At 40.6% G+C, this 12,748-nt stretch overlaps 1 long non-coding RNA gene across 1 annotated transcript; it reads right to left on the reverse strand.

Moving 5' to 3' along the window:
- Positions 1-10,454: 10,454 nt before the first annotated feature.
- Positions 10,455-11,342, reverse strand: LOC122539289. The gene is made up of 3 exons (XR_006309021.1): positions 11,294-11,342; positions 10,967-11,073; positions 10,455-10,634 (listed from the first exon to the last, which is right to left on the reverse strand). It is a non-coding gene; the product is annotated as an uncharacterized LOC122539289 (long non-coding RNA).
- Between the last annotated feature and the right edge of the window lie 1,406 nt (positions 11,343-12,748).

Here is a 12,748-nt window from a genome sequence, read left to right on the forward strand (position 1 = left end):
CTTTGCAGGGAGACAGTGGCCGAGTGGTGTTGTCGCTTGATTAGCAATTTTTGGACTTAGCTCATGTCATAGGAACTTGGGTTCAAATCCTGTACAATTTAGAGTTATAGAGATGACAGCATGGAAATGGACACTTCGGTCCAACCCGTCCATGCTGACCAGATATCCCAACCCAATTTAGTCCCAACTGCCAGTACCCAGCCCATATCCCTCCAAACTCTTCTTATTCATATACCCATCCAAATCCTTTTAAATGTTGCAATTGTACCAGCCTCCACCACTTCCTCTGGCAGCTCATTCCATACACGTACCACCCTCTGTGTGAAAAACTTGCCTCTTAGGTCTCTTTTACGTCTTTCCCCTCACACCCTTAACTTATGCCCTCTAGTTCTGGACTCCCTGACCACAGGGAACAGACTTTGTCTATTTACCCTATCCATGCCCCTCATAATTTTGTAAACCTCTATAAGGTCACCCCTCAACCTCTGACGCTCCAGGGAAAACAGCCCCAGCCTGTTTAGCCTCTCCCTTGTTTTTAGAAAATTGAGATTTTAAAAATTTTGAGACCCTCTTGTAACGCAGTTGTTGTGTCCCTACCCCCTGGACTGAGAGGCCTGAGGTCAAGTCCTACCAGCTCCAGATGTGTGTAATAAAATCTCTGAATGGGTTAATTAGAATAATAGGTTCAATGACAAAAAGATAGTCTGTGATCTGCATCAAGTTTATTGTGACTTGTGATGTTCTGTATATTGAGGGGATTTCTGCAACATCGTTTTAGATTACACAGGGTGGTACTCAGTGGCATAGAGTTATGCCAGAATCAATAATTAATGCAGAATCCACCTTGGCCTCTGCTCCCCATTTTCCAATAGAATTCTCAGCCCGGTGAAAGTAAGTGTCTAACAATGCAAATAACCAACATGGTTTGTCCAGTTTTAAAAAAAAAATCGACATACCACATTCAGTTTGTTCAATTCAACATTTAGGCAACTTTACTGTCATTTCTACACCTTTTCACATCTTCACAGGGTCTTCCATCCTATGATCCTTTACTGCCACAGAAGTGAAATCAAGCAGTAACATATTTCTACTTTCTGTATATTTGTACCTGCATTTGGGATTTGATGTTCTAGATAGCGGTGGGACTATTACAGTATTCTGTCATTCACTGTAGAACTGCAAGGTATTTGTAACATTACAGCTCAGTGGGGGAGAAGGTCAAGGTATATACCTTTGAGATGAGAATCACCAAGTGTTTGTTGACTTATTTATCATACCTTTACAAATTTTCTGAGTCTGCTATTCTTGCATTATTTTCATCTGCAAGTCCCTCAGCCTCTCTGGGATGTGTGTCATCCATGACTGGACTTTTCTTAGCAGTGATACAAAAAACACGTGAATAGCTTGCAAACCATTTTCTTTCTCATTGCGCATTGACATTAGGCTACTGTCAGCCCTTCCTCCACTCCACCCCGGTCAACTATGACTATGCAGTTACTGGCACTGAGATCCTGAGTATGTATTTTTCACTGTGATGGTATGGCACACAAATTCTGTTGTACACAATAACACCACCTAGCCACACTTCCCTCAATTCTCCACAGTAATGTGGTTAACTTTTAGCTGCCTTCAGAAGTTGCTTAGCAAGCCATTTATTTCAATAGTAATTAGGGACGGACATCAAATATTGATCTTGGCAACGATACCACATCCCATGAAAGAATACATTTAGTATGGATGTATTTAATGATATACTAAAAGACATTAACATAAAGATATACTTAAAGACATTAAATGCCACAATATTTGTAATCTGATACATACCCTTAAACAAAATCAATTGAGAAGGTGGTGTTGAACTGCCTTCTTGAACCACTGCAGCCCATGTACTGCAGGTAGACCTACAATACCCTGAGGAAGGGAATTCCAGGACTTTGACCCAGTGACACCGAAGGAATGGCAATATATTTCTAAATCAGGATGGTGAGTGGCTTGGAGGGGAACTTTCAAGTGATGGTGTTTCCATCTATCTGCTGCCCTTGTCCTTCTAGATGGTAGTGGTTCAGGGTTTGGGAGGTGTTGTCTGAGGAATTTTACTGAACTCCTACAGTTCATCTTGTAGATAGTTCAGAAGCAGCAGTGCATACTTCAGTGGTGGAGAGAGCAGATGCGTATGGATGTGGTGCCAATCTACTGAGCTGCTTTGTCCTGGATGGTGTCAAACTTCTTGGTGGAGCTGCATTCATCCAGTCATGGGAGGAATTTCCATCACACTCCTGACTCGTGCCTTACAGGTGGTGGACAGGCTTTGAGGAGTCAGGAGGTGAATGACTCGCCTCAGTATTCCGAGCTTCTGAAGTTTATGAACATAGGAAATAATAGGGAAGTTCCTATCTGTAAGAAATTATGAGGAGAAACTAGAAATACTGGAGCTGTCTAATCAGAATTCAGAGTTATGAAGGAATTTAATAAATGCTTTAATAAAGTCTTAAATAAAAAAAAGTGAATAAGGAATGTTTATAGACTGAATAACAAGGGGTCATTAAATTAACATTGTCAGCAATAGAGTGAGGAGACAGGTTATGAGAACAAGTTTGGCACAAGACAGTTACATTGAGGAATGCTTGGTCACAGAAAATGGGTAAGAGAGAGAGATCATTGTGTCTTCTAAGAGAAAATTATATCAATATTCGATCAGAGGTATAGAGCTTTGTGGAGTTGAGGAGAAGGTGATGGAAGCAGAAGAAATAATTCCAATTGCTTGAGGAATAAGCTGGCAAAGATACAATCTTTCTGTACTATAAACTTCTAAAAGATTCACTATTGCATCTTTTGTGTTTATTTTGAGTACTATTGTAAAATTTCTTGTGTGGGAAGGTGCATTTTCCATGTCAACAGGACTTGAGTGGGGCATATTCACCAGCTTACAGCAGTTGGGGATGAATGCTCCATTTCTATGCTGAGTCTGTATTATTCTTGAAATAACAGGTCTTACTTTGTGGCTCCTGCTGTAAAATTGTCCTTATTTTAGTCTCAGAACTCATTATAACTCTCCTGGATTTAGACAAACTACAAGTGTCAGAAACCTGCTTATTGCCTTTGGCAGTCAGTAGTGTCAATTCTCTCCCTGGTCTGTGCTCAGTCTAACACACGGCCTCACATTTTACTGGGCCACATTCCCACACTGCTGTCTTACATTTAATAGCCTTCTGGTTTACTCCGGGCCACTGCTTATTTTCTGCAAGCAGAGTCTGTCTACTCAGAATTCTAGCTAATTAAACTCAGGTCACCACTTAAGTATCCCTTTATATCCCGATAGGTCTTGCATAATGTTAAAGTTGTAATATGCTTTGAGCAAATATCCAATTAGATGTCAAATGGGAATGGTGGTGACGACTTAGGAATTACTGCCTAATCCTTCACAATTTTGCACGGCTCTCATGAAATTGTTAACAATTACATGGTTATGCCTAAGTAGTCATCACTACATTACCTGTATTATCATAAGTGCCATCAAATCATAGCTCCCAGCTGTCCAGAACAGATTGTATGGACCATGGTATCAGCCAAGCACCCTTTGAAAACACAGCGAGAGCATTCAAGCATCTCTCAAGCCACTCATTGCAAATCACATTCAAGTAAGTACATTTATTGATGTATGCCACCTATTGCCACTCAAGAAATAGAGAAGGAATGCAGTTTGTTGTGAGGAATGGACACAGACGGGAGAAATTTTGAACAAATTCAACATTTATAATTCTAGAGGATTTTAAGGCCTCCACCCATCATGCTGTCAAAGACACAACTGATAATCATTGTTATCTGATATGTCTATATTCTGTGTTTCAATGGCAAACACTATTACAAGAACATTGTGGGACTTTGTTTCATAGAAATCAATTGTTGAGTTTTTTATATTACAACAGCGATTATGCTTCATTGCTGTAAAATGCTTTGAAATATCATGTAGCTATGAAGTACATAATATAAATGTTATATAAACACTTTTCTTTAAAGAAAATGAAAAATTAGAGGGTGGACATTGCGCATGGCCTTTACGCAGGTACATTTTGAAAGCTGAGCTTCTTGGCTTGTAGTGTGAATGATTAATGTTAAATATGGACATGGAATGTCTGAGTTACAAAGAAAGGCTGGGATTTTTTCACTGGAGTGTAGGAGGTTGAGAGCTGACCTTATAGATATTTATAAAATTATGAGGGATATAGATAGGGTTAATGGTAGGTGTGTTTTTTTCTATAAGGTGGATGATTTCAAGAATAGGGGGCATATTTTTAAGGTGAGAGAAGAGATTTAAAAAAACATATGAGGGCCAAATATTTTACACAGAGGTCAGTTTGTGTGTGGAATGAACTTCCTGAGGAAGTGGTGGATGTGGGCAGTTACAACATTTAAAAGACACATAGATAAGTACATGAATAGGAAAGGTTTGGGGGATATAGACCAGGAGCAGGCAGTTAGGACTAATTTAGATTGGGATTATGTTCAGAATCATCTGGTTGGACCAAAAGTGTATGACACTATAAATCTATGTCATAGTGATGCAAAATCATATAAAAAGAGTCTATGATTTGAAGTGGAGCCTAATGAAAGCCCCCTCCTGTATATAGTCAGAACAATGCTCAATAAAAGGTAGAATTTATCAACAGCCTTGCCTCCTGCGTTCTCTTATCAATCTTAATTACGGCCATAACCTGACCTTACACACAAAACAAACAAATTAGGGAATCAGCACAAACCAAAGAACAATGCAATATATCGTATCAATGTGAGGCCTCCAACTCCACTTTAAACAATAAAACACACAAATAAAAGCATATTATCCATGTTCAACTGCATATTTGTCAAAGCCTCATTCGAACTTCTTGAATCACTGAGAAAGCAAATGGAAATACTCTTGGAAAAAGTTGTGACAACCCGAGTGCTTCTCATCTAAAGACAACGTGCAGTTTTACATTCTACACGTTATTTTGCTCAAAATGACAGACCTTATCCTGATCATAAAAACAGAAGTTGCAGGAAATCCTCAGCAGGTCTGGCAGCATCTATGAAGAGAAATCAAAGTTATTGTTTTGGGTCCGGTGACCCTTGCTCTGAAGGGTCTGAGGAAGGGTCCCAAAATGTTAACTTTGATTTCTCTTCACAGATGCTGCCAAACCTGCTGAGGATTTCCTGCAACTTCTGCTCTTGTTTCTGATTAACAGCATCCACAATTCTTTCAGTTTTTATTCTGACCACATTGGCTTGTTGACACTTCAAAATGAAAACATTGTCCACATTGGAATTGGGTTGCATTCCCAACAAAGTGCTGCAGAAACTGCACACAGTTACTGAAATGAGGAAGAAAATTTGCCAGTATTTCAAAGTAAGGAAGGATGAAACTCTAATTCTTATTGATGAGTTTCCAAATGTATTGCCATTCAAAAAATAGGGATGGAATGTAATTCGCTGTTGAGTAATGGACGCAGACTGGAGAAATTTTGAAAAGATTCAACCTTTTTATTTCTAGAGGATTTTAAAGCCTCCACTGTGTGGAGTTTGCACGTTCTCCCCGTGTCTGCGTGGGTTTCCTCCGGGTGCTCTGGTTTCCTCCCACAGTCCAAAGATGTGCAGGTTAGGTGAATTGGCCATGCTAAATTGCCCATAGTGTCAGGTAAGGGGTAAATGTAGGGGTATGGGTGGGTTGCACTTCGGCGGGTCGGTGTGGACTTGTTGGGCCGAAGGGCCTGTTTCCACACTGTAATGTAATCTAATCTAAAAAAAATCTAATCTAATCTAATCCTGAAATTTATTAACAGCAGGACAGAATACAAAAGCCAGGAAGTTATGCTAAATTGACAAGTCAGACAGTAAGATGTAAGAACAGAAGTAGGCCATTCAGCCCATTATGTCTGCTCCACCATTTAATTAGGTCATGGCTGATTTGATCATCCCAATGAGATCATGGCTGATTTGATAATCCTCAACTCTGCTTTCCTTCTTTTTCACCTTAACCTTGATTCCCTCACTGATTAAAAAATACTATCTATTTCAGGCTTGAATAAAGTTGATCAGCCAACATCTGCAGTGAAGAATTTCATGGAATTGATGCTCCATTCCCTTTGAAAGAAAGGCCAATACTTTATTTTATTTCCCGGTTATCAGCTTGTTTGGGATTCATAGATGAGGACTCCGAAAATCCTGTGTTCCACAGTTTTCTGTAGCTTTCTGCATTTAAATAGTATACAGCTTCTCAATTCTTCCTGACAGAGCTATAGGGAGAGGTTGAATAGGCTGGGGCTGTTTTCCCTGGAGTATTGGAGGCTGAGGGGGTGACCTCATAGAGGTTTATAAAATCATGAGGGGCATGGATAGGATAAATAGACAAGAGCTTTTCCCTGGGGTGTCAAAGTCCAGTACTAGAGGGCATAGGTTTAGGGCAAGAGGGGAAAGATTTAAAAGAGACCTAAGGGTCAACTTTTTCACGCAGTGGGTGGTACATGTAGGGAATGAGCTGCCAGAGGAAGTGGTGGAGGCTGATACAATTACAACATTTAAAAGGCATCTGGATGGGTTCATGAATAGGAAGGGTTTAGAGACATATAGGCCAAGTGCTGGCAAATGGGACTAGATTAATTTTGGGTATATATTCGGCATGGACAAGTTGGACCGAAGAGTCTGTTTCTGTGCTGTACATCTCTATGACTCTAAGTGATATATTCCATTATATTCCATTCACAGCCCACTGAGAGAAGAAATTCACTTCATCTCCGTCTTTGATGAATGAGGCCTTATTCTGAATTATGTCCTCATGTCTTCTATTCTCAGACAAGGGGAAACAACCCTCTCACTGAAAAGTCCCGTAAGAACCTTCTATGGTCCAGTAAGATCACCTCTCATTCTTCTAAGTTCCAGTGAGTAAAGGTCCAATTTACTCAACCTCTCCACATAAGACAATCTGACCATTCCTGGTATCAGCCTCATGAACCTCCAATGCCAGTATATATTTCCATAGATAAGAAGCCTAAAACTGTTCAGTTTTCCAGCTGTGGTCTGTCATGTGTCTTGAATAACTTTGGCAAAACCTCCCTACTTTTATGCTCCATTCCTGTTTAAATAAAGGCTGACATTCCATTTCCTTTCCCTGTTACCAGCTGAACTCGGATGCTAGCTTGTTTGGGATTCATATATGAGGACTCCTGAAGTCCTCTGTTCCACAGCTTTCTGCAATCTTTTTGCATTTAAATAGTGTTCAGCTTCTCAATTCCTCCTGACAAAGTGCATCACTTCACATTTAAAATCTATCCGATCAGTCTTTGCTCAACCTGTCTATATTCCTCAGCAAACTCTGGGCAGGCACTACAGTACTGAGAGATTGCTGCATTGTTGGAGATGTCATCTTCTAAATGGGATGTGGAATTAGCCCTCACCTGTTTCCTCAGATAGAAGTATAAGACCCTGTGAAATTGAGAATGGGAGTGAATAGAGAAGATGGAGTGCAGGAGGTTTGCGTCTGCAGTCCTAGTTGATAATAATCCCTCAAGCAATTTTGTTCAAGTTGATTAATCAGTCATTATTGCATTACCCACATTACACAGATGACAACACTTCAAAAATATTTCATTTGCTGTGTTTTCGGATTGCTGTGCTCATGGCTGGCGCTAAGTAAATAAAAGGCTTTCACTTTTCTTTTTGTCCTTGAAAGTTCCACCGATCTGAAAGAGCCTTCATGAATGCATGTCTATTTTCTTTTGTTACAGACAGTAAAATACAACCATGGCCCATTTTACAATCCTATCTTATTTGATGGAAATTGGCTGTGCCTCTTCATGTACACTAAATCACACTCCTTGCTCTTCGCATTCCATCAGCAAGGCCACCGCTACCGCACTCTCTCTTTCCTTCTTAAATGTATGCCTGGAATAATTGGCAGAATCAGTGGTGGGGGACAGCAGAAATAATCTTCACATTACCAACATGCCTTATCAATGCAACATTTCACCAATCATGATCCAAACAAGAGAAACCTTCTGGAACTTACCAACATCTTGACAGAAACAATCAATCAAGCTAACACAAATGTATAAAGGTAATCCCATTGTCAATGTCATTCCTTTACTTCCAAATCATCTGCTCCTGGCAACTAATACACTGTTATTATTGGATCAGATGACAAGATTGAGATGTCAAAATAATGAGGGTGTACACAGAGTGGACAGTGAAGACCTATTTCCCCAATCAGAGAAATCAGTTAGTGGGGACAGAGATTGATGGTGATTAGTTGAAGGATTAGAGGGGGCATGAGTAAAAATCTTTTTAGCCACAGAGTGGTGGGTGTCTGGAATTTGCTGCCTAGTTAGTGATTAGATTAGATTTGATTCCCTACAGTGTGGAAACAGGCCCTTCGTCCCAACAAGTCCACACCGACCCATTTCCTTCCGACTTATGCACCTAACACTATGGGCAATTTAAACACGGCCAATTCACCTAACCTGCACATCTTTGGACTGTAGGAGAAAATTGGAGCCCCCGGAGGAAACCCATGCAGACACGGGGAGAATGTGCAAACTCCACACAGACAGTCACCCAAGGCTGGAATTGAACCTGGGACTCTGGTGCTGTGAGGCAGCAGTGCTAACCACTGAGCCACTCCATAAAAATTTTTCTTTTAAGATTCCCGACAGTGTGAAAACACGCCCTTCGGCCCAACAAGTCCACACACTCCGAAGAGCAACCCACCTAGACCCCTTACCCCACATTCACCCCTGACTAATACACCTAACACTAGTCTCAATTCAGCAGGACCAATTCACCTGACCTGCAAAACTTTGGAGTGTGGATGGAAACCAGATCACCCAGAAGGAACCCACGCAGACACAGGGAGAATGTGCATACTCCACACAGTGTGTTGCTCAAGGCAGGAATTGAACCCAGGGCCCTGGCACTGTGAGGCAGCAGTGCTAACCACTGAGCCACCATGCCACCCTTAAAAGTCAGTTTAGAAACCACAACACTGCGATGGCTGGGCACTGAACCCAGGTCAACTGCTTGGAAGGCAGCTATGCTCACCACTATATCATCATCACCCTTTTTGGGTATTGAAATGAAAACCCTTGATTCATTTGGAGGGAACCTGGATCTCTATCTAAAGCCAAAAGGCAATGGACCAGGTGCTTGTAAGAGGGTTTAGAATGGCAGTTTGTTGATTCAGTCAATTCTGACATGATGGGCTGAATGGCATCCTTTCGTGCTGTCATCGTCCTATGGTTTTATGGTTCAATGACCTTGAAGCTCTTACAGAACAGGCACAACCTTCATCATGCAAGAAATACTACAGTAGGCAGTGTAACTGGTGAATTAAAAGTGATGTGTTGTTAGAACACATCTGCTGCACTATTATTCTTCAGTGAACATAAATTGCTGTCCATAAATGGTCAGGTTTCTAGTTTATTCTGGACCCACAGCCATTTCCTTGACACTTAATTGCTCTCAAGCCACTCAGTATTCAGGAGAGGGGGCATACTGTTACATTTCCTATGGCATGATTTGGAGATGCCGGTGTTGGATTGGGCTGTACAAAGTTAAAACTCACACAACACCAGGTTATAGTCCAACAGGTTTAATTGGAAGCACTAGCTTTCGGAGTGCTGCTCCTTCATCACGTGATGAAAGAGCGTCGCTCCAAAAGCTAGTGCTTCCAATTAAACCTGTTGGACTATAACCTGGTGTCGTGTGATTTTTAAATTTCCTATGGCAATTGGGGACAGGCAATAAAAGCTGACCTCACCAGCTATGCACACATCCTGATGAATCCATTTAAAAGAAATGCCTTCAGAATGGAATTCCAGGTTATTCAATAAAGCTATTTTGGTTTTGGATATCTTCATCAGTCATGTATGAACGGGACTTGAGCTTGGATTGAGATGAAATGTGAAGATATTACAAATTGTGTTGTGATGCAATGACAGACCATCTTTTCCTTCTGAAGGATTTGGTTGATTAGACTTGCTCACTGATTCCAGGGAAAGTAAACTGAAATACTAGAAGCTGAGCAAGAAGCATAGGCTAACAACACTTTAAAGCTTCGTACACAACTCTGTAAATGAAATTGTTCCACACCTATTGTCATTTCTGTTTAGCTTTGAAGTGAATCAAATGTATAAACCATAAAACACAGCCAAGTCACTTCCCATCACTTTATAACTCTCTTTCATGAAATACTGAAATTTGGAACTGATTATATGAAGTAAATGAATATTATGTGATTTACTTTGTTCTCATTTTTCACCATAATTTATGCAGATTGTGAGGACAACCCACCAGCAGAGCATCAATATCCCTAATTGTCATTGAGATGGCGATAGGGAATTGCAGATTTTTTGCGCAGGTCCATGCACTTTGCTGCTAGGGAGGGACATCCAGGATTTTGACCCATTGACACCGAAGGAACAGCGATATTTGAGAGGCTTGGAGGGCAACTTGCAGATGGTGGCGTTTCCATGCATACACTTCCCTTGTCCTTCTCGATGGCAGTAGTCGTGGATATGGAAGGTGCGGTCAAATGAGCTTTGGAGAATTTCTGCAGTTTATCTTGTAGATGGTACGCACTGTTGGAACTATACGTCAGTGGTGGAGACCTTGGGAGAAAATTCAAATCAAGTGATAGCAAACATTTAAGAAAAGTGAAGATTTTATTCGGCCTTCAGGAAACAGGGTGATTGTAGGTGAGGGTTGGCAGCAGGCATGTGAGAGGTGAAGGTTTCGAACAATTTCTGAGAAAATGGAGTTGAATTTATAGCATTAATTTTCCAGTGTTCAGCCCTTCTGTTTACAAACAGGATTATTTCACAAACAATTAAACTGAGGAAACCCACTGAGAAATCCCTCATGTAGCAGTCTCTTAACTAAAGCAATTCTCACTGAAATATGTAATTCGCCAGATTTCCACACAGCAGCCTTTAACACTTACTTTTAAAAGCAGCAAACTGCACCCCATGACTTGTTCTGTTACAAACTGTGCTGTAGTAAGCAATTGCTTTTCCTCCTTTGAAACCTAGCTGCACCGTGCTCATACACCTGCAATGAAAAGGATTGCATTTCACAATATACTCCATTATTTTACCTCTCAAACCACATCCACTTATTAGATGGACAGCTTTAGCAGATTTGCAATAATTTGCTGGGCCAATGTTCCTGAATGTTACATAACATTGATGATTGCATCCATGAGACTATGGACAATTGAGCTGTAAAATTTATAAATCAATCACAAATCAAAGATGGTTTGAAAGCATACAGAGATGGAGAGTGATCCAGAGTGTCTTTATGATCCCTTAGGTGTTAAGCTATGCCCTGTAGAGTAATAATCACTGTAGACACACCAAGTGAATGGCCCATGGTTAGAATGGGAAACACCCTGCTAATAATACCCTTTCAGATTCCATTTAATTAACCATTAACATCTTGAAAGATAAGGCTATGACATAGTTACTATCATTTGAGAGGGCAGGTGCAGCGTATTGAAGGCAGATTATACCATTTAGGATATAATCATGAATTGGTGCTTTTATAAAGTGACTTTAGGATCCCTCACATCTGAATGGATAATGATGCAGTACATTATTCTGGATTGTGGAATCACTATACCATACTGCTGCATTCTCAATGACTTATCTATCAGAAGTGCTGCAGTTCCCTAGAAACTTCAGAAAGATTTATATTTGTACAGCTATTTCACATTCCCAAAGTATCTCAAAGTGCATCACAGCCAATCAAATATTTTTTGAAGTGTAGTTATGGTTATAATGTTAGAAATGCAGCAACCCAATTGAGCACAGTAAGATTCCACAGCAGAAATATGGAGTTATCCAGATTCCCTCTTTTGTGACATTGGTTGAGTGATCTGTAGGCTAGGGCACCAGGGAGCACACCCTTACTCTCTGAAACAATTGGGATCATGTATGACCGACCAAGAAGATTGATGGGTCCTCAGCTTAAAAAAACTCATCTGAATGATAATACCTCAAACCGTATTGCACATCCATGGTATTGCACCAAAGCACCAAACTGGGTGTTAAGCTCAAGTCTCCGAAGAGTGGATTGAATCCCCAACTCTTTCTGTCAGATTTGAGGACATTATCCAGTGAGCTTCCACCAACAAAAGGCCAACATTGTGGGCAAACTCACTCCTTGTTGTGGTACTAACGACAGAGAGCCCAATATTTATCCCAGATTTGTGAGGTTTGATGGGTTCAGCCAGGAAGGTGATTGGATTATGGGAGCATGGGAAATAAAAGGCCATTTGACCCATTAATGGCCTTTCTGCCATTCAAGTAGATTGTAGTTGATCTTTGACCTCAATGCTGCTTTCGTACACTTACCCCATAACTTTTGATATTTTCAATAGCTAGAAATCTGTTGATCGCAGTCTTGAATATTACTCCATGTCTAATCCTCTACAGTCCAGTGGAGTAGTGAATTCTAAACATTTAGCATCCCCTCCCCCCCCAACTACAGCTGATTGAAAAAGATTCCTTCTCATCTCAGTCCCCTATGGTCTACCTTGTATTCTGAGTCTTTGTCTCCTATCAAACTATTAGACAGTAAGACATAGGAGCAGAAGTAAGCCATTTGGCCATCAAATCTGCTCAGTTGTTCAGTGGGATCATATCTGATCTGATAATCTTCACCTCCACTTTCCTGCATTTTCCCCATAACCCTTGATTCCTTTACTGACTAAAAATCTGTGTAT

The sequence above is a fragment of the Chiloscyllium plagiosum genome, chromosome 32, assembly GCF_004010195.1.
Source record: "Chiloscyllium plagiosum isolate BGI_BamShark_2017 chromosome 32, ASM401019v2, whole genome shotgun sequence".
NCBI lineage: Eukaryota > Metazoa > Chordata > Chondrichthyes > Orectolobiformes > Hemiscylliidae > Chiloscyllium > Chiloscyllium plagiosum.